Raw genomic sequence first — 22,775 nt, 5'->3', positions numbered from 1 at the left:
TAAGGTAGAATGAACACCCGCCAGGTGAAGCCATTTCGCAAGCGTTTTTCATGATCACCGTGAAAGATCATGGGGGCGGTGCACAACCGAAGCAGAGAGCTCTGAACTGGAAGACCCTGTCCCCAGCACAAATCTCAGGTACTTCCTTGATTGAGGATGAATGGGAACATGGAAGTACGCATCCTGTAAGTCCAGAGAGACCATCCAGTCCCCTGGTCTTAAAGCCCCTAGAACCGACTGAGTGGTTTCCATCTTGAATCTGTCCTTGAAGCAAATAAAACGATTCAAGGCGCTTTACATCTAGGACGGTCTCCATCCTCCCGACTGTTTTGGAACTAAGAAAAGCCTGTTGTAGAACCCCGGAGAATCCAACTTCAGAACTTGTTCCACGGCTCTCTTTTCTAACAACTGCTCCAGGAGGTCCAAAAGAATCTGTTGAGTCCCTCGGTGGTAAGACGGCGACAGATCCTGGGCGAAGACTTTGCAAGGGGTGGAAACATGAGAAAGGGGATCTTGTAACCTTTCTCTATGACAGTTAGTGACCAGGGTTCTGCCCTTTTGTTCTCCAGGCTGCAAAACGAAAAAAGCCTGGCTCCTACAGGTGTCTGGAGGTGAAAGAAGTCACTTTTTTCCCTAGGTTTAGAGGGGGCCGCTCCTCTGGTGAAACCTCTTCCTCTTTGAGACGATCTAGAGGAAGAAGTTCCTCCATTTAAAGGGCTTCTTCTTCCTGGAGGACAAAACTGAAGCAGAAGAAGAAGAAGAAGGAGCTGGAGGACGTCTAGAAGAATGAGCCAACAGATCTTGCGTGGCCTTCTCCTTAAGACTAGCGGAAATGTCCCGAATCAAGGACTGGGGGAACAGATGGTTGGACAAAGGAGCGAACAATAATTCTGCCCTTTCGAAGGAGAGACAGACTTAGCAGTGAAGTCACAAAACAAGGCCCTCTTCTTTAAGAGGCCCGTAGCAAAAGTGAGGCGCCAGTTCTTCAGATCCATCCCTAACTGCCTTGTCCATACAGTTAAGGACACTAGAGAGCTCCCCCCCAAGGTAAAGAGTCCGACTTTCACTATCTTAAGATCTAAGGCTCCCAAGCACCAGTCCAAAAAATTAAACACCTCCATGGTGCGGAAGAGACCTTTGAGATGATGGTCAGTCTCTGACAAGGTCCAAGAAACCTTAGCAGTAGGCAGATGAGACCTTCTGGAGGGCCGACAAGACTGGTAAAATCCCCCTTGAGAAGAGGAAGGAACTCTAGGGCTGAGATCTTCTCCCGTCTCATACCACATACCAGCCTTGCCTGAAAGTTTAGACGGAGGCAAAGCAGAAAGAGGTCTTGCCATGGGACTTCGTTCCTCCATCCACACGTTGACTTTCTTGAAAGCCCTCTTGGTCGCCAACAGACAGAAGTCATCTTCAAAAACCTAGAGGAAGGAGCTTTGGAGGAAGCTAGCTGAGAAGGAGGAGAAAGAGGAGCGAAGGTTTAAACTTGTCCCGAACAAGTCCTTCAAAAAGTTTAAAACTTGATAATCAGAAGAAGAGGAAGCAGACGAGAGCATCGACTTCAGCAGGATCCGAATGGGCAGACACCTCTCCGCCACAGCCGGAGAAGCAACCGAGTCACCCAACACTTTAGGGAAAAGGCCTTGAGGTCCAAACGAAGAAGGATCTTCTTTTCTCAGATGAAACGGAATGCTCCAACGCCCTGAAGAGCAACCAAGGAACGCGTCCTGAGGCGTCCTGAAGAGCGTCGACAGGCGTCACGAGCAAAAACCGGAAGATCCTGTAGCCAAAGCGTCCTGAAGAAACTACGGTAGCGTCACTAGGAAGAACATTGCGGCGCCCTGATGACGTGTTGGCGACGCGGCGCGCCAGCAAGAGAGCTAACAGGGCGACAAGGCGACGACACAGGAGAAGGAGCGCGACGAAAGCGGAGCAGGAGAAGGAGACTTCCTTGATCTCTTGACAGGCAAAGTCAAGTCCTTGCGACGACGAGGAGCAGAGTCCTTCTCTGCAATAAGAGAAGGAACTGTGAAGCTGCATCTCCAACAAAATCTTCTTAGAAGGAGAAGAATCATGTCCAGGAGAGACAATCCTTATGGGAAGACGATGGGCGAGGGGACGCCTTCTTCTTCCTCACTTGGGATCCAACAAGAAAAGTTCTTCCCTAACAGAGAGGATCTGGCGCTCGAAACATCCTCATCAGATCCAGAATGCCTGAAGACTTCTTCTGCGGTGGAAAAGCTTCAAAATAACTACAAGACGGAAGAAGAACGACGAGAAGTCCTCTTGAACACAGCTCCTCTTGAGAGGACGAGAGTCCTTCAGAATTCCACCTAGACTTGCGGGGAGGACGCCTCGGAGGACGAAACAGCAGTCCTTGAGAATGCGCATCGCTTTACGATCTCTGGCAGCCTGGCCTGGGACAACAGGACCTGTTAGAGGGAGCAACGCCAGATCGGTGGGAAGCCCCGTAACCTTCTTGCGGCTTTCGACATGCCTTCTCCCTGAGTCCTGGGAGTCTGACAGCGGTCCAGGCCTAGAAGCATTATGGGGCCGATCTGTCGCCCCCTCCACAACACTGGGGGAGCACTACACTTCACAGCACTTTGGAGAGATGTCACTTTGTTCTCGAGAAAAGAGCGGATAGAACCATGATCTGCGCCAGGTCTGAACCCTCCACAGACACAATATCAGGGCCCGAAGGCAAAACCACAGGGACAGGTGCAGGGGTAACGTTAGGATTATCAGGAGAAATAACCTGACTCTACACACACTCTGGGAGGAAGACTCCCTAACCCTGTCACGCTCCAACTTCTTAACATACGAATCTGATAAGACTTCCAGCAATCATCCGACAAAGGTTCACACTCATTACATCGATCATCTATAAGACAAACATGCCCCCTACACTCAAACAAAGAAGAGTGAGGGTCTATGTTAGACCGAGAGCCTCACCTTACAATCACTCATACAACATATCGGAAATTTGAGAACTAGAACCAGACATAGTTAAAAAGGTCAAGCAAAATCCAACAACAGTCCTGAAAAAGCGTGTGCCAATCCACAGTCCAAGAATCAAACCAAAGTCAAGAAAATACTTAAGTGGGAATAAGCAAGTTAACGAAATCCAGAGGCGGAGGTACTGTAACAGATGTTAACGGCCGGCGACAGAGAAAATCTGAATAGAAAATGGAAATGGTTCCCGATTCCGCCTCCCAGAGGGCGGGAATGAGTACTAACCACCTGACCATATATTAGCGTGGACCGCCAGTTTTGAATTTTCTGTCGGATTTCGAGAAATACAGCTATATATATAAACAACAGGTAAGTGTCATGAACAAACTTCATGTTTACTATAGTCCGGTGTGCAAACTCGGCCATTTACACATGCTAAACAGCGAATAGCATTGCTTACTGGAACATGCCATAAACCTCTGGACTGTTTACCAATAGCATACCAATACATCTACATTGTCCCATAATGAATTACCAGGTAAACAAAAGGTACAAAATCACATAGCTAACTGCCAAGAAAATAAGACTGAAAATCCTTATAAGGTATGTGATTATGATATTTACAATGATATTAATGGCACACTCAATCAATACCTACACTTTATGAAAGAGCATGGAAAAATGCTCAGTTGATGAACAAAAAATACAATAAATTGTACAGTGTAAGAATATTATGCTAAACAAAGCAAAATGAAGAAGCAAATACTAGGCTGCACACAAAAATACTGGCACTCAAAAGAAAGATTGTAAAAACCTCAACTTAATTCAAGTCTGAATCAAATAAAGGAACGTAAACAAAAATAGTGAAGAATGGTTCATCAGAAAAAATATCTAAACCAATGAACTGTGCGGTTCATAGAAGATTGGTGGATTAACATTTACCAGAACTATTTAAACTTGGCACTTACAACACATTTGCTGAAAAGAACCACTCAATGAAAAGATCACCAGGTAAGAAAATACAGTTTCTGCAACCAGACTAATTTTCTTTGTACAAACTAATCACCTTCTGATTACCTTCAGATGTATCGGCTCCTTTTCCTGATCAGCTCACAATCTAACATCCGGGGTCCCAAGTCCTCCTTTTGGCAGAATTCAAGTTCTGTGAGGTTGAGAAGAGGGCAAACTGCCTCACAATAAGGGTTTGTAAAAATAAAAAATAATTTCACAATTATATTTGTCTAGACACTAAAAAGTACCACTTTTTGACTACTTCTAAAGTTTGTTATTTGTTCCAGTAGAAATACAAACCATCACCATCTATGTGGGAGATTCACTCCTTATGTGGGAAGTCGTCTCTCAACTGACTAGAAAATTGGATCTCCATCTGGAATTTTCAAGTTCTCAGTTACAATTGTAAGAACTGATTCCTGTAAGATTCTATTTAGTCTGGCATAGTGATGACAGAATGATAGGGCCCTGAGCTCAAAAAATCTAGCTGATATATAATTGATGCGTTTAGCTTAAAGCTTCTGAGTTTTTACTCACAAACTTAAGAATAAATGAGAACAAAAGAGATCCCCAACCCTCCAAGTGCTGGACAAGTCCATGTAACTTGCCAGAACGTTTCATCAAGACAGTCTTGAGTGTGAGATCTCAGTCAAAGGCCTCCCCCAACAGCCCAAACAATGCCATAGTTAGGCTGTGGAGGATGAGAGTCACATCCAACTCTGGAGCTAAAGCTCCCAAGGAGGACAAGACTGCTCTCAGTTCCTCATGAGCATGGATAACTCTACCAAAGCAAAAAGAGCCATGCCTTTCACTCTGAAGACCTAGCTTAAAACAGAGCAATAGCCTTTCGCATGGTCTCTGCAACTTGGAAAATAATGACTACCTAGCTAAAATGGAGTCTGATTAAATTAACGAGCAGATAGTGACACAAAAATAATGAGTGTTAGTCCAATCCATGCTTCAAAGCAACACTTTATGCGGCTGGATTCCCAAGTTGAGAGGGGTTTGCCTTGATGAAGTTAGATGAGGAAGTGAGTGATCTGCTGAACAGAAGCTATGACACCAATCACAAATGAATGCCCATTTTCTCTGGAAGACAGGATTTTGGAGGTACTATGACATTCCTTGTGCAATCCTATAAGAGCCTCCTCTCTTGCAGGAGCTGCTGGATAACATGATAACTTCAGAGAGTGTAACTGAAGGGTTTGCACAGTCTGACGGTACCTCTGAACATGATGATGAAAGAGCGTGGGCCACAATGGAATCCCATTTGGTGACTAAACCAAGAGAACCAGAAGATGGTCTCATCCTCTGAAATCAATCTTGAAAGATGGCCTACATATCACTCAGGTGAACGCCCCACCCCACCTTCAATGCATCTGAACATCTCTGGAGGCTAAGAGTTTGAGGGGACTCACCAAGGAGGTTTTTGCCATCCTTCCATTATGCAAAATCCTCCCTAATCTCTCTGCTTAAGGGGAAAAACTGAGAGAGAAGATTGCTGAGGGTGAAGCATGTTGCTTCAGTTGCTACCATAAGGTTTGAAGGAGACTGCAAAGTGGATCAGAGATTCCCAGCTGTAGTTGTGTCTCTCCTCCACTCCCGCCTCTACCTTACCCTTCAAAAATAATACAGAAATGCCCAGAATCAACCTATTCTGTAATGAGGGATTACTCTCCATGGAAACAAAGTTAACCCTATGGCTAATAGCCAGTGGCTGCAAAGTTCACTTGTTCAACCAAAGGTCAAGCCACCATGCTTCCTGCTAGGAACCCATGGCTCCTGACTCTGCCCAAGAGGGTTGTATCTTCAAGATGGAGTCTCTTTGGGGGGAGGCTGTTCATCAGTGCCCAGAATGATAAGTCCAAGTAGCTTGTTTGATCTGCTAGACAGCAGGGAGCCCTCTGAGGCAGAGACCACACAGTATGTACTCAATCAAAGTCATCATCCTTGGAGCAGCAAATGTGATAGGGTTGGACGGTGGCGAAGCATACACACACATACAGGTCTTACCTAAGGAGCAGCCAGCACAAGCAGCTGACTCACCACTAAACGAGAGTGCATGTTGATGACTCACCTTCCCAAAAGTAGTTACTTCAGATCAAGGAAGCAGTGTCTGTTTGGAAAGAGCAGGGTGAATCAGTGATGTCACAATGGCTGGCAACTGGCAAGGATAGGTGTTGGGGGCTACAAACAAGCTTTTGGAAAAGGTACCTTAGGTTCCAGAAAACATAGGGAAGGCTAACAGACTAGTAGCCTAATTATAGTGTTTCTATTAAGATGCCATATTCGCATGACCTCATATTCCTTAGCAAATAACATCTTTAATACAAATGATTCCATTTGAAGGGGACTGTCCAATACATTAACAGCATCAGATTCTGAGAGTTTCAGAACACCCAATACAATGGACAGACATCTCTTTCCAGTCTCCTTAATCATGGGCCTGACTTAAGAGACTGCATGCTACAACTACTTTGAATAGTATGAGATCTATCTCAATATCCCCTAGATGTTTCTACAGAAATACAAACCATTTCAGAATTTCATTTAATAACTTATGGTGTCCGAGATCAGGAAAGCTTTCCACCCTGGTAAGGACCATGCACATAAGATTAGGTTAGTTTGGGAAGGTTATGCTACAGTGAATCCCTGTACAGGCACTCCCCGGATTATGGGATCTGTTGTAGTGTTACTGTACAACGGTGATAACGATAATACTGTACACAATCAGCACAAGTCATAATCCATATTTTTAATTTTGATTTTTAAACGGAGGATATACAGTATGATAATCTCTAGTGAATACTGGCAATACAAGCAGCATAAGCACCCCTCATCTCTACCAAGAGTTACTAGTGCCTACACCCTGTGTTGCTCCTATTTTTTAGGTTGCCTCCTGTATCTACATTGTGCTTTTTAGCATCCACCATGTCTACAAAACACCCATCTTTGCCTTCTCCAAGTAAGAGGAGGAAGGCAATTATTCTTGAGGAGAAGCTTACAATAATTGCCAAGCAAGGAGGTTGCATGCCAATAATGGCCATTGCACAGGAACTTAGATTTTTGCACCTGGTGGTCTCAACCATTTCAAAGGATGAAAAACAAATTAGTGATGTGAAACCTTCAGCATCAGTAGAATCCACTGTCATCATGAAGGAAAGGGCTGGGTCAATCTAAGATGGGAAAATTAATTGTTCCATGGATCGAAGACCATAGTATGTTGCTTAGTCTATTGACGATCCAGGATAGGGCAAGTTCTTTCTAAAAACTTAAAGAGTGCGTCAATGACCTATGTATGCGAAGCAGTTTACAGCAAGTCACGGGTGATTCCAATGTTAATGTAGGCCTCAGTGTTCTTAGCATGTTTAAGATAGGCTAGGCTAGCCTAGGCTATAATGTTCATTAGGATAGGTGCATTAATAAGCATTTTTGACTTACAACAGCAGGTTTACTGGAATATTACACCATCATAACTCAGGGAATGCCAGTATTTTACTCTATGACTTGTGGTGATCTATGTCAGGTTTAGGGGAGGTAGGATGGGTAAGAACCCAGAACCCAAGGATAAGCTAGTTTGGAGATGGTTACATTAGGCTATGGCACATCTCTGTACCTGTTCACTTGAATTTTCCTGCTTTATAAATTTTCGAGTAATTGTACCGATGATAAGCATGAACTTTGTTTTCTTAATGGATTCCATAGTGATTCATGCACTTCCTACCTTTCTGACTAGTGAATGGCACTAGCCTAGTTATTCTGTTTTCTTCCACCCACAAACGACCAGGTTTCTCATTGGGTCTCCACATACTTCTTGGATATGGGAGAAGGAAAAACAAAAATGGGTTGTTTGCATCAACAATAATGGTTAGAAATCCATAAAAGATAATAGAAATTAAACAGTCGAAAAAATATGTCATGAAATTGCTTAGGAAATAAAGTACCAGAGTTTCTGCCAAATTTTTGGAGCAATTCAAGAACTTCATAAAATTCTGACCCTCTACACTTTCCGAGGGCCAAGCCAATCAAGTTTGGCTAACCCAGTCTCGAAGGACACACACCTAGCCTACAACAGAAGCTACCTTACTTTGTTGCATCTGTAGGATGATAGTACACACAGGTTTAAACTATAATCAGCTAAATTAGTTTAAATTGGTTACGACAGAAATCATTAATACTAGCCTAGCCTATGTCGGCTGCAGAAGCTTCGAAGGGCTTGGCTATGCAAACGCTGATCGAGCGACAATTTAGGGTGTCATTTCAGAAAAACCATGGTCCATTTACATGGTGTACTAACCATTTATCAAAATTCCTTACCTATAACCTTGGCTGTTCTAACGCCAGTTTATAATTTGAAGTCGACCTATCAATTTACGGCCGCACTTGACTTTCACCTTTCATGGTAGCCTCGACCATCTGCTACAATAACAACAATCAGAATACAGGGTACGTTCACTTTTACATATTTCGATTAACGCTCGTAGAATAGGAAATTTATTCATATAATCGTAATTAGTGTACATTCACAGTTTTATTACCAATTACCATATAAAAAATAAATTATTTTTACTAAATTTAAGTGTTTTTTTCCAGCATAAGTTAAATTAATTACAATTTTCCCTAGGAAGATATACGAAACGCTTCCTATCTGTCAGACACAACTGACGTCACTCATGTAAACAGTGATCAATGTTAATAGTTGTTTTACTTTCCTTTCCAGCATAAAAAAAGATAGATGTGTTAGAGATATTTGGACAATCTAGTATTCTGCAGCAATTACTTAACCTTAGAGAGGGATACCATTTTCTCTGTGACAGGGAGGCACTCTTGTTATAAGAGTTAAAACACTACCTTCGTCAAATGATTGTATTGTTTTATCATAATCGATATAGGGAGTCTACTTTATTATATGGTGATCCCTAGCTGGAAAGGCAAATCTGTAGTTACAAGCCATTTCGTCAGCTTGGCCGCTTGCCATCTTCACGAAAGTACGCAGACAGTCTACAGCTCTTCCTAAATGTATCCTGTTTTGCTTGACTACCATTGGATGTGGATTCTTTTGATAAGAAACAAAAACCTACATTTCGTCTTATGCTTTTACTTTTAAAAATCTCCATCAATCCAAGCCAGATGAGATGCATAGAGGAGGTTCTCTTATTCAGTTGCTTTCCTTTCCCCGCGATGAATTCGGAAAACAGTCACAAATCACACGATCGAACCCTTCCTTCATCAAGGCACAACACGCTCTTATCCATAACCAAGCTATACTTCTCCTGCTTACCACAGTACATTAAAAAGTCTAGCTCTGAGTTTATACCTACTTACTCAAAGATTTCAAGTATTTAAAGCTGAAATAATTTCGAGTAGGTTTTAAAATTAAATAAATTTGTCGCGGGAGTGCGCTTTATCTCTTCGACAAAAACTTTTGCAATTTAAGTATATAACATTGTTTCGCTGTTAGATTTGGTAGCATATTGCTGTCATTCCAGCTCGTAGATTATTCAGTCAAGAAATAAAGGGTACTGAACTACTGAAACTGCATACGTGGCCGGTTACGTATTGAGAAGTAATTGCTACTAAGGGAAAATTATGAAAGACATTCGTTGTGAACATTGATCCTAAAATAAATAATTCTTTGCCTATGTACAGAAGTCAAATCCTTACCTTTTATTTACGAATAAAGGGCTGACTGGCCATCCGGTACACGGGACAAATATATAATGCCGGTAAAAATCATCCACATGCACACTTGCCGTACAAGGGACTCACATATGTTTCTACTAACAATATATAATTTTATGAAGGAAAATATTAGCCTATGGCAACTAGTGCAGGCGCAGATCGTACCTCTGGATGCTGCATTTTACGGTTTGTTTGTTTCCAGAGGAATTATGGGTTATCATGTAATAAATTACATACTCGCAGTTTAAAAAAAAAGTGTCTATAAGTATGGAAAAAGAAAATTTTTCGTTATGTTTCATCTGACAAAAGTTTTGACATTAACTGAAGATATTTTCCAATTATACGAAGATAAAAAAAAAAAAACTATCCTACGGCCAGTTTGCTCATTTACTTGAGATACTTTTTATTCAGTTTAAAAACGTATATGAGATTTTTGGAGATGACGAGTCTGAACTGATTTGAACTGTGCCAAAATACAAGTAAATAGTGATAATGTTTAAATGTCTAAGGTAGATAAGATATGATTTGTTCTGAAGGCGTATCTGTGTTTATAATGAAGATAATTTATGGTTTATTCTATTTAATACAGTATATAGTGATAAAAACCATTATTTTTCTTAACGGTTAGGTACAGAAAGTCTTTTATCTATTAAATTCCCCGTAAAGCATTTCACGGTAACCCTCCGCGTCATACAACATCTGAAGTGTATCGTCAAAAGCTGCATACGAGTATTATCTAGATCTAGCCAGCTTTGTACTAGCACGGGCTCTTACTCTTCAGCACCGAGTAAAGAGAGCAGCATACATATGCGTCCATGTAGGTAAGCTTTCTTTCTCTCTCTCTCTCTCTCTCTCTCTCTCTCTCTCTCTCTCTCTCTCTCTCTCTCTCTCTCTCTCTCTCTCTCTCACACACACACACAACGCTTCAGCGTTTGGCTTGTCATATGATGACCTGACATTTGTTTATGATGAGAGCCAAGAAAATTATGCATAACAGTATATTTCGTATATAAGTAACCTTTTACTTTTAAACCATTTTCGCATTTTCGAATTACAAATATAATTTTTCTGTGGTTTAATATGTCGAGAATTTCTCGACGATAACTCAGTTTACTGGCTCTTGCCCGCTGTGCTGCGTCTAAAGCACGGTTTACACGCTACGATAAATTGTAGCGATTTATTGTAATGAAAAGGTTGTTACAATTTGTCGTTACGTGTAAACAGGAGATCGTAGCGATTTATTGTAGCGATCTTCTGTTTACACGTAACGACAAATTGTAACAACCTTTTCATTACAATAAATTGCTACAGTTTATCGTAGCGTGTAAACCGTGCTTAATACACAATCTAAAAGAGACTCTGGCTCCGAACCAGAACTACAGGTGGTGGCTACACAAACAAGAGTTCATTTTTAAAAGTTTTACTACAAAAAAATATACTATAACAGAAAAACACCCAAGCTATTGAACTTACGTTACTACAAACTAACAGCAAATTTACAACAATGTTACGTTAATGCAAGATTTAGCTGGGTTCATAACCAAAAAGCACCGACAACGAACAAAGAAAGAATTTCTGGAACACGTGGGAACTGGCAATTAAGATTCAAAAAGATTACCTCATTTCTGTTGCAGATCACTAAAATCTCAACTTGATCTAGCCTACGATTGTAGTGTTACTACTTGACGCGATACACATCAAAGCAAAGCAAAGATCGGCGTCGATCAAGTTGGATTAAACACCGGTACAATTACCTAATGTTTCGAGAACGATCTGGGGAGTGTCCGGCCGGCAAATCGGCATGCAAAGTTGCAAACCTGAAACACATCCTACTGAAAAACAGACGCAGTGGCATGGCCAAGAGCGTTCTTTTCAGAAATTTCAGATTTACAATTACATTACTACAAATAAGTTTTTTAGTTCCAAAACTCTATATAACTAAAGGTGCAACGTACAGTGCACTTTTCAAGAATAAAGGACATGCAACAAATGAAATAGTACTAGCATTTTCCAAATCAGAACCATCGCGTAATATCCACGTCGTCATTGCTTGACACGCAATCCCTACGTTCGCTAATTCTACTTATATCTAAAACGACGAGATAGGAGGTTTTGACAGCAAAATCCCTGCAGAAGATTTTAGCGACATACTATGTGGTTTGAATGTTTCTGACATTCATTTCAATAGCAAATGACCTAACCAACCACAGCTAACCTAATCTAACCTAGGATACCAGGTCCGTACCCTTGTGTATGATATTAGCTTGGAAATATTCCATAAATCTACTTTAATATGACCATGTATTTCACTTGTTTTTTGTTTCCACCCACCCGAAAATTTCAGTTCTACTGTGGTCCCCCGAATAATAGGATATAAGGGAGGAGTCCATAGTCTCCAAAAGTACTCATTCCTAACAAAATTAATTTCAGAAACGTTCCAAGCGCACATAGAACACAGTAAAATTATATTTTTAAGTCCAAAACTCAGTTAGTGTTTAAATTAAAGTATCATCGTCCTTTAAACTATCATTGGAGTTTTTATGCTGTGATAATGTCTCTTAATATTAGTAAGAAACTCATGCTCAAATACATGGCAAATTTACTGTTACTGAGACAGTCATCGTCTTTTGTTTGTTTTACCATTCATTCCAGTGGGGGTGGTACTGAACACTGCGCTCATTAGAGTGGTGCAAGTAGGCCTATTATTGTATAAAACTTTTTGAAAACATATATATATATATATATATATATAAATATATATATATATATATATATATATATATATATATATATATATATATATATATATATATATATATATGTATGTATAACTGAATCACGAAAATATGGAACGTGATGAATATATAAATAAAGATAAAATCCACGAAGGAAATGAAACACTGGAGTGCTGCAGGAGGCCTTTCGACACTAGTCTGCTAAATAAAGGACTAGTGTCGAAAGGCCTCTGCAGCACTCCAGTGTTTCCATTTCCTTCGTGATTTTATCTTTATATATATATATATATATATATATATATATATATATATATATATATATATATATATATATATATATATATATATATATATATGTGTGTGTGTGTGTGTGTGTGTGTGTGTGTGTGTGTGTGTGTGTGTGTTTGACTGATTTTATATGTTAGCAAAATTGTTTAATGATGATTCGATTAGGATTAAGATAGGATATGAAGATTAGAGCACGCGTGCTTGAAGTTCATAGTTATCCTAAAAATAAACTAATTTTAACGTTTTCTAAAATGAGTATCAAAAGTATTACAGAAAACTAAACATCATTTTTAAGGGTATTCTAAGATATTTTGAGTGATTTAAGTTTTTTTTTTTTTTTTTGTCCAACAATTTTATTTTGATCATTTGAAATTACATTGAAAATGAAGTATATAATAGATACGAATCGAGCTTTGTATGTGAATTGGAAATAAACTAGTCATTATAGGAATATAGATTTTAGGCTAAGCTGACATACTCTCGGTGGGAACTGAGGAGTGCCTCTTTTGTTTAAATCAGATAGCACCATCACTTGCTGCCCAAAGGAAAAATCCACCGTAAGTAGTTTAATTAGAAACTTGTTTTGCGTTATTCCTGTTTTCATAAAGCTAAACTGGCTAGTTTAGCTTTTCTGTCCCGTGAAACTAACTTTACATTGATGTTCACAGACAAACACTGCTAATTACTTAATGGTTGCATATTTTTATTCCATTAGAAAACTGATGGGATCCTTGTAACGTATTTACACTTGTCCAACTTATTTATTCCTTTTAGTCCTCCTTATAGACAACTGATATATCTAAGACTCATATAACAGCGAAATGTTAAATTCTAATAGTTCTCAATATAACCGTCTCTTTCTTTGCTTGTTTTCCAACCTTTTGCTAAATGCAATCTTCTATAAGTCCGATGATTTTGTAGCCAAAGGCTCTAGCCTTTCCAAATCCTCAACAGGCCTGTTCACATTGTGTCTGTCACCTGTCATTAGTGTGAAGACTTACATCGTGAACTCTGACCCATTAAGATTATCAATATCAAGTCTCATTAAAAGAAAAAAAAAATGCATGCCTGTGTTTTGTAATGTTGCCTCTCAACTGTTAACTTGGAAAGTAAAACTGTAACTTGGATATTGCATACCGTACATCACCAATTTAACGTTCGCTAGGGTGACTTATTCTAATGCAATTGCTCATAATTTCCCTCGCTGAACAAATTATTAGTATGTAGGCATATAGTTTGTCATGTTGCCTCTTTTATGTCTTAGTTGGAAAGTAAGGTTGAAATTAGACATTGTCATTAGTAATAATGACTGAGTTGCCTGTAAATCATTTAAAGTTTACTTGTGACCTGGTTTAGAATTGAGCCAATCTTTCGGTATTCGGTTCCTGTTAGTACGCTCCTCCCCTCTTTTAAAAATAAAGTTCATAGATATTAACGTAGAATTGCTTGTCTTTCCAAGTGTTTGAATGGATTCAAACATAAGAATTCAAGTACCAAATCAGAATGACCTACCAGTCAGTCTTTGAAATTTCAGTTAGTGTATGCGACATCATCACAGTAAAGATAAGGTTTTCCGGACTGATATCTTTGTCAAATTTGTACGTTGCTTGTGCTGTCACAAGACTCCTGGAGTTTCTGAAGAATGGAGGAAGTGAACGCGCTGGCTAAGAACCCTATATTTGGTGTCTTCTCTTGAAGTTTACGGGACTTTTATTCAGGAGTTTGATATAAGGATGTTTCACCATAAGTGGTACCTCATGACTTGCCAATTACCAACAAGTTTCTAAAACTCCCATATTATCTGAAGTCTCTGAACTTTTGTTGACGTAGCGTTTGAAGGCTCATGCTGAAAGTAATTATCTCTCTTATAGTTTGCAATCTGGGTTTCGCAGAGACCTTGGTATTCTTTTTCTTTTAGTCTCATACAAAAATGTTAGATTCTAGTCATGAAGTCTGCATAATTGGTAATGGCTCCATTGCTGGTGTCTTATTTTGAAAAACTTAGATAGGAGATGGGGGGGGAGGGGGTTATTTCTCAATATTATTATTGAGAGATTTTAACTACTATGGTAGTGTTCTTAGCCTACTACTATTAATATTATATATATGCAAGATATGTATTTTTTCTTTGAAGGCAAGCTTATCGCATATGTAAATCATTTTACTCCATGTCCATCGATGCCAAAGATACCTGTGTTACTGAATCTCTCAACAGAGATTTAGTGGAGTTTAGTAAATGGTGCAAATTACGAATGATAAAGTTAAACCTAACTAAACTCAAAGTACGATTATCAGCAGGTCTTTGGTTTTCCCAAAAGCTTCGTTGACAGTGTTTCTCTAACTAATTGAAACATTTAGAATTCCAGGTGATTGATCGTAAATTCACTTATGAGAAAAATATACGGTCTATTTCTTCTTTGATTACTCAAGAAAATCAGTTTATTGAGAAAGTTTGTCAAGATTTTCAGAGACCCGTTTATTCTGAAGAAAATTTTGATTCTTTTATTTCGCTATGTTTTGAAGACTGTCCTCAGGGTTCGTCTTCAGCAGTCCACTTGCATCGTTAATGGCTGGACAAAACCTTGATTTCAGTTAAATTTTTATCCCTAAGTAATCTTAATATTAATTTCTGGCAACGTCGTTTACTTAGCTCCTTGTGTAGGCTTTGCAGAATTTTTCATAATTCTGATTATTCTTTGACTTCTGATCTTCCCAGAAACCCATTCACCACGTTGTACTTGATTAAGCCATTATTCTAATTCTAAAGATGTTATCTCTTGTTTTGTAGAATTTCAATACCACAGTTTTCTAGAAGTTTTATGACAGATGCAAATAAGTTATTGGATGATCATCCTGTTCAAGTTGTTGAACAGCTGGAACTTCAGAAGTTTAACCTGGGTATAAATGCTCTATTGCTAATTGCTAAACTGGCTTCAGTGAGTCCCATCTCATCCATCTCACAGTATGTTTCGTATTTTTCTCCCCTTTCTCTTCAGCGTTTGTTTAAAGAAAGCTAGATACTTGGAGTCTTTAATAATATGTGAAATATAATCATAAGACCATTATTATTGTATTCAGAAACCTCTTCTTAACTGCAACGAATCTCAAAGGTTTTCTTCACGTGTTGTAAACAAAGGAGGTTTACAAGCAACGTTTTACCAACTTTGCCAGCTTCCTTAAGTGGTAGCAAATTCATTCTGGTTCTCTGCTGACGTCTCTTCAGGTGTGTCTATTTCATTTTCTGCTCCCTTATATTTATGCGACTTTTCTCTCTCTCGACTCTTTCTCTCTCTCTCTCTCTCTGCAGGCTGATTTCTCTTTGGAGCTCTCGTGGGTTTGTAGTCTGTTGACTGTATACAAGTGTTTTCAACCGAAGATTTGAAGAAAGAAAGAAAGAAAGAAAAGTAACTAAGTTTAGCATGGTAGCTTGTTGGATGTACGTATACTGTAATACATACATACATACATACATACATACATACATACATACATACATACATACATACATGTATATATATATATGTATGTATGACTATCTATCACATCACCGTGATTCATATACAATCAGAAAGCTACAAACGTCCTTTAATATCCAATTCGCTCTACCTCGGAAATAATATATTTTCATATATGTTGCCGAAGGGGAATTTTTTAGTTGATAATAAGTCCACCGTCCCGTGGGGTCGAACCAGCGACGGACGAGGAATCAGGACTACAGTGACGCACTAACGCAGTCGACGGTGGACTTATTATCAACTAAAAAATTCCCCTTCGGTAACATATATGAAAATATATTATTTCCGAGGTAGAGCGAATTGGATATTAAAGGACGTTTGTAGCTTTTGATAATATGTATATGTATGTATATATATACATATATATGTACAGCATATATATATATATATATATATATATATATATATATATATATATATATATATATATATATATATATATATATATATATATATATATATATATATATATATATCATAGTGACGCAAAACCTCTACAGAACAAGTTTAACAATAGCATTCTTTCCATAGAGCAGTTGACTGAAAATTAGATGATACAATGAACATTCAGTTATGGCCATCTGCAAGCTCTGTTCATCCTTTCCATTGGCTTTTATTCAGTATCTGGCATTTCATTATCCGGTATTGTTCCTATAACACAGCGTTTTCTTTAATAATCATAGTACAAACTGGACAGACGATGAGAAAGCAGTTTTTTCTATTAATATGTTACAGAAAGTTTTGACTAGAATATGATTATCGGCCTTGATCCATTTACTTGAAAGCAATTATGTGAGATATAAGGCTTTTAAACAGTGGATTCAAGCCTGGTTTGAATGACAACGAGACGATTCGCCTGTTATTTTCTATTGAGAAATAATCCAAGAAAGTGAGATTTATGAAGTGGCATTCACTTTCTTTTAGAAAAGCTCCACCTCTCGCTTCTAAGCGTCAGCTGCCTTTTTTACTGCTGAATGCTTTCGTGCGCTATGATTTCATCCTTGCATATGTAATTGAAATTTCTTCTTGTATTATTTATCATTTGTTTTGAAAATGGTCAAACAGACGAAATCAGTCAGGATGATACCCTCTGTATCATTTTTCCTTGTAGCATTCTCTCTCTCTCTCTCTCTCTCTCTCTCTCTCTCTCTCTCTCTCTCTCTCTCTCTCTCTCTCTCTCTCTTTCTGTCTATCTATCCATCTAACTATCTATCCATATATACATATATGCATGTATATATATGTAATGTATGTATGTATGTATGTATGTATGTGTATATGTATATATATATATATATATATATATATATATATATATATATATATATATATATATATACATACATACACACACACATATGCTTAATTGACTTCTCACTGTTCACTTCAAAATAAAAACGAGTATTGTAACATATCAAAAAACCAATAAAAATTTTTGCATTAAGAATAGAATTCCTTAAGACAATAGATATTGTACTGGAAGTAGGGGGCTTTTGTGTTCCCATTTTATTTCAAGTTAATATTTAGGAAATACACAAGACGTTGGCAGGTATGAACAACTGCATTCTTCTCTCTCTCTCTCTCTCTCTCTCTCTCTCTCTCTCTCTCTCTCTCTCTCTCTCTCTCTCTCTCTCTCCTCGCGCGCTCACTCACAAACAATAAATCAAATAATGAATATTGGAATGTACTCCCAGAGGCAATACTAAAATGGACGAAGAAGAAAACGAAAGGAATGTGATACTGCCATAAAATGCTCCCTTGAGCTGCCATGTTATATCCAATTTAAGAACAAAATACAAAACACGATACAACCATAAATTTCATACTACTCGGAGGCAAATCCTTTTTTATTGCCCAAGAGCAGCTGTTTCTTTTATTATATTGCATTACCTTGTATATTACATAAGTTAGATTTATAAATTCTCGTGCGTGAATTTATGGATGTATGCCTTCAGATACTTATTTACCAGGTATTTTAGTCTATGTATATCCTGCATATACATATACAGATACGTTATACATTCTACAGTATATTTCGTGAGAATAAATTGCCATAAGTCATTTGAATCTCGTATCTCGGAGAACTCCCTTCATAAATCATATTGTAATTCGACATAGAAATTCTATCATGTTATTCAGATTGATCAGGTACGTTTTTACGATTCTGCAGCTTTGAAAAATCCCCATAATGTACTGAGATCACGTTTTTAGATTCACTTTCAAAGGCCTCAGTACTCTGCAGTTTCCTGTACCACTTGTGTTCTCATTTCCATAAGGTATTTTTCCCTCTTAAAAGGATTGTATCTTCGTCTCAGAGTAGTCTCCTGGAATATAGCTATCTATGCTATCGTAATTAGTTAATATTTTTCCGAAGAATAATTTCATATGCTAATAAGAAATAATGAAACAAAGACCTCGAATAGTGGGGGTCGAATTATTTTTAAATTTTGGGCCCTACTTTTTCACGTTTTTTTCTGAGCAAAACTGCAGAATAAGATGCAGAACAAGTACGCATTCATTCATCTGAATAACCATTTGATTCTGTCTCTATACTTTTAATATGGTGGGGGGGGAAGGGTTAGCGAAGGACCAGAGAGCCACTGAAGCTCATTTATAGATCTACAGGAAGATGGATAGCGTGCGCAAGAAGAAAGGGCGAAAGAAAATGAAAGATGGAAATGAAAGTCGAGAATGAATGAGCGCAAAACTTTAGGGAGAATAAATGGTTCTGTTGGGAAATTATTGCTAAGAGAAAGTTCATAAACAAATGGATCTCAGAATAAAAAGATGGTAATGGAGATTCACTGTCTGAAGCGAAAGCTGTCCTAGCACTATACCAAGTATTCTAAAGTACTAGTGAATACTGAGGACAGAGGAAAGGCAGAGCTAAGTGATGCAAGAGTGGATGGTATTAGTTTAGGTTTGAAAATGCCTATAGAGGTGAATGTTGGAGCTGAAAGGCTGAAGAATGGAGAGACACCAGAAGCATCTTATTTATAAAATAACATGCTGTGGGACGCTTATGAAAGTGTGATAGTGACTGACCAGAATATGTAAAGTGTGTCCGGACGAGAGAAAGGATTCAAATGAATAGGTTGGGGGAATAATTGATCCTTTGTATAAATATAAAGGTGACAGAGAACGCAGTTAGAATTTCCAGTGAAAATACGAGATAATAAATCAAAGACCTCTAATAGTGGGGACGAATTATTTTAAAATTTTAATAACTACTTTTTACAATTTTTTTCTGAGCAAAACTGCAGAAGAAGACAAAATAAGCACGCATTCATTCATCTGAATAGCCCTCTGATTCTCTCAACTTTATAATAAGAGAAGGACCAGAGAGCCATTGAAGCTTATTTGCAGATCTGCAGGAAGATGGATAGTCTACTCAAGAAGAAAGTGCGAAAGAAAATGAAAGTAAGGTAATGAAAGTAGAGAGTGAATGAGGGAAAATATATGGTAGGGTTTTGACTCAGAAAGTAAGACAGATCACAGACGAATTGCCGGTCTAGACAAGGAAGAGGATGTGTGGATCACAAGCTTGCTTTTAAAAAAAGTTGCATAAATTACACTATAAAAAGCTTATGGCGGAAAAACAGAGAGGCAACATGAAGAATGTTGAGGATACATGAAGAAGAGATAAGCTGTTAAGAGTTATTAAAACCTTTAATGATAGAAACAAAATATTAGCTAGAATATTTAGATAGCAGAGTGACTGGTTTAATGTAAAAGAATCTGAGAAAAGGCCGTGTTACTTCTCCATGTCTGTTTAAAGTCCTGACTGATGGAGTGATGCGAGAAGTCAGAGAAAAAATGCTTTTCCCAACTCCATTTATGACAGGTAATCAGCTGCACGACAAGACAATATGTCGCGAATGGGGTTTGAAGTAGTTTACATGAGACACAGTGTTAATTATGGATAGCAAAAAACTGCGAAAGCTAGTAAAAGAGTTTGAGAGTGTTTGCAAGAGCAGAAAACTGAAAATGAATGTTATCATGTAAAAATTTCTAGGCTGAATAAGAATGAGGATGACGAAGCAGTGAACTGTGATATGGACGGTGGACAAATAGAAGCTATTTATTCATAGCCATACTTTGTAGTAAATGCAATAGACGTTAGTTAGATGACATAAGAGGTAAGTTACAGATTAGGTGAAGTACAGAGGGTAGACGGGTACATCAAAATGCATAGAAGGGAAGATGATTGTCTATGGAAGCCAAAGTAGGAGCGTATGAAGAGATTGTTGATCCATATCTCCTTCGTAGATGTGAAGAATTATTGCTAAATGAAAGCAAATTGTTGAAGTAGCTGAGATGAAATACTGGCTTGGCATAAGTGGAATAACGAGGACTGAGGCGATAAAAAAAAGAAATACACTGAGGAAGTCTTAAAAATTTGTTGTTACCTTGGGTCCAAAGAGTTTTCAGGGCGTTTCGAAATTGTCCGGAAATATGGAGAGAAAAAGAGGTACAATGTTTTAGTAAAGAGAGTGTCACTTGGAAGTACCTGGAGAAGTGTAGAGAGGAAAACCTGGAACTTAATGGACGAGTTTTACGCACATGGTTCATCCTCAGTTCGGTGCATGTAAATCGATTTAACTTTTTGCACAAAGTGAATAAGTTTAAAGTCTTCCCCAGTGTTTACTAATATCTTCCTAATTTTCCACTGGGTAATCTGATGTTTTGCATCACGGAAACCAAAGTAGGAACCGTGAAATAAGGCAGCCACTCCATTCAAGTGGGCCCCCTAAAAAAATGGCGAGATAGTAGAGGCAAATGATTTTATAACCCTCTATGGGGACAGTCGCATGCATGATAACTATCAATAAAAACTCACTCTCTCTCTCTCTCTCTCTCTCTCTCTCTCTCTCTCTCTCCATAACAGCCTGCTCTTTCTCTTAAAGCAGAAGCAAATAATGAGCCACCAACATGCAGATCAGAATCCATCGCCGTAATTGACGTGTAAACATTGAAAACTGCACCGGCGTAGACCCCGCTAAGTGAGGTGCCACGTATGACGCATGCAAGGGATAAAATGTTGTGATTTGCGAAGCAGTGATAAACAAAATTGCATCCAGTAAAAGCATTCGATAGTGCTTTATATCACTCGTAAACAATAACACTCTCCCTAACCACATTACAGCTTATTCAATATTGTACGATTTTTGCATCTGAATTTTTTTTTTTTTTTCGCTCCGACACCAAAGGTTTTGAGAACGAGATTTGGGGTGGGGTGGGTAGCAAAATGTGGGATGGTTTCGCAAACTTTCGTTTTTAAGGTAGTTAATATATGATTTTCTGTTTTTTGAACGAAAAAAAAGTTATTTTGTTTCCCTCTTGTGACACGAAAACAGGCGCGCTAAATTCAAGTGTTAGTTTCTACTTTGATTTCGTAAACATACGCTACACGTATTTAAATCTATTTATAAGTCTAGCTTAACAATATTTTCCTAGATTCTTTCATACCACTTCTAATTCTACGTGGTTTTTGGATGAAGAAGTTAAAGATAATTTCTCCAATTATATTTGAAAACGGTGATTTGAATGTTTCCTCATAAAACCATTAGACAAGCTGAGGTTATTTTATAGGAATTCTATTCCCTGAGATGGCTTCTCAAGTTACTGTAGTTCCGGCGTTGATCAAACCTTTTGTTTGATGCAGTAATAATGATATCAATAATCTGCCCTTCCAATATTTCCCTGGAGCATATCGTTCAACATCTTTTTACAATCAATAAGCAATTTAAACATCACATGAAATGTCCACGTTGCTCTGATGATTAAATTTGTTGATCTGGAAAAGGAGCATGTTAAATTAAACTACATATAATAATAATAATAATAATAATAATAATAATAATAATAATAATAATAATAATAATAATAATAATAATAATAATTCACTTTCATTAAATATATATTTCTTTGAACTTTTATAGGAGTTTTGCATTTGCTTTTCTTTTTGACAGTGCAGAAGCAATTCTGAAGATCTCTGTCTTCAGTCATAATGTTGTTTGTGCTCTTTCTTGTTTATAATTTATAACCTAACCCGTTTTAGTAAGAGTTTGTTCTTCTTAGATGAAAAATAGCGTTCTCAAATCACTCAGTCCTCGGGTCCGTCTCTGGAATTTGGAATTTAATTCCTCTTCCAGTAAACGAGAAAAAAAGGATATGTTACTCGCGTCATCGATCCTTACAAGAAGACTGTTAAATAAATGTTTTTGTACACGTAAGTGCACACACACACATGCAGATATAATATATATGTATGTATCGAAGATCACTCAGAAAATTTTAAACGTTACGCTACATCTCTCTACTGGTTAACCAATAAACATATATGATACTACAAGATTATATATGCAAATACAGTAGGATACTGGAGAGAGGAGAGAGCTTCAAGGACTGAGGAGGATTAAACTTGAGTCCGAGTGGTCTCGCGGGGGAGGGTGTATTAAGTAGTGGTTTACTAGAGGGGCCGTCTTGCGGGGGGTGGGCGGGATGAGGTGCTGGTCCTCTGGATGAATGTGTATCTTTAATAGATGTTTCTTCTCTTGTTTTCTTTTAATTAGGAGGAGCTCTTAAA

General features: G+C 38.1%; 1 protein-coding gene across 2 annotated transcripts in view; it reads right to left on the bottom strand.

Annotated features, from left to right (window-relative positions):
• The window catches only part of LOC136853455 (hexosaminidase D-like), a 35,523-nt gene extending 25,782 nt beyond the window's left edge, over positions 1 to 9,741 (bottom strand). The window contains exon 1 of one of the 2 annotated variants that reach the window (XM_067129052.1): positions 9,631 to 9,741. The gene's annotated coding sequence lies outside the window, so the exon portion shown is untranslated. Of the gene's footprint in view, positions 1 to 8,283; positions 8,415 to 9,630 lie in introns of those variants that run through there. The other variant, XM_067129051.1, reaches the window with a different exon arrangement.
• Positions 9,742 to 22,775: the final 13,034 nt, after the last annotated feature.

The sequence above is a fragment of the Macrobrachium rosenbergii genome, chromosome 27 (genome assembly GCF_040412425.1).
Source record: "Macrobrachium rosenbergii isolate ZJJX-2024 chromosome 27, ASM4041242v1, whole genome shotgun sequence".
NCBI lineage: Eukaryota > Metazoa > Arthropoda > Malacostraca > Decapoda > Palaemonidae > Macrobrachium > Macrobrachium rosenbergii.
The sequence above is the reverse complement of the archived record's forward strand: the minus strand, read 5'-3'. Positions and strand labels throughout refer to the sequence as shown.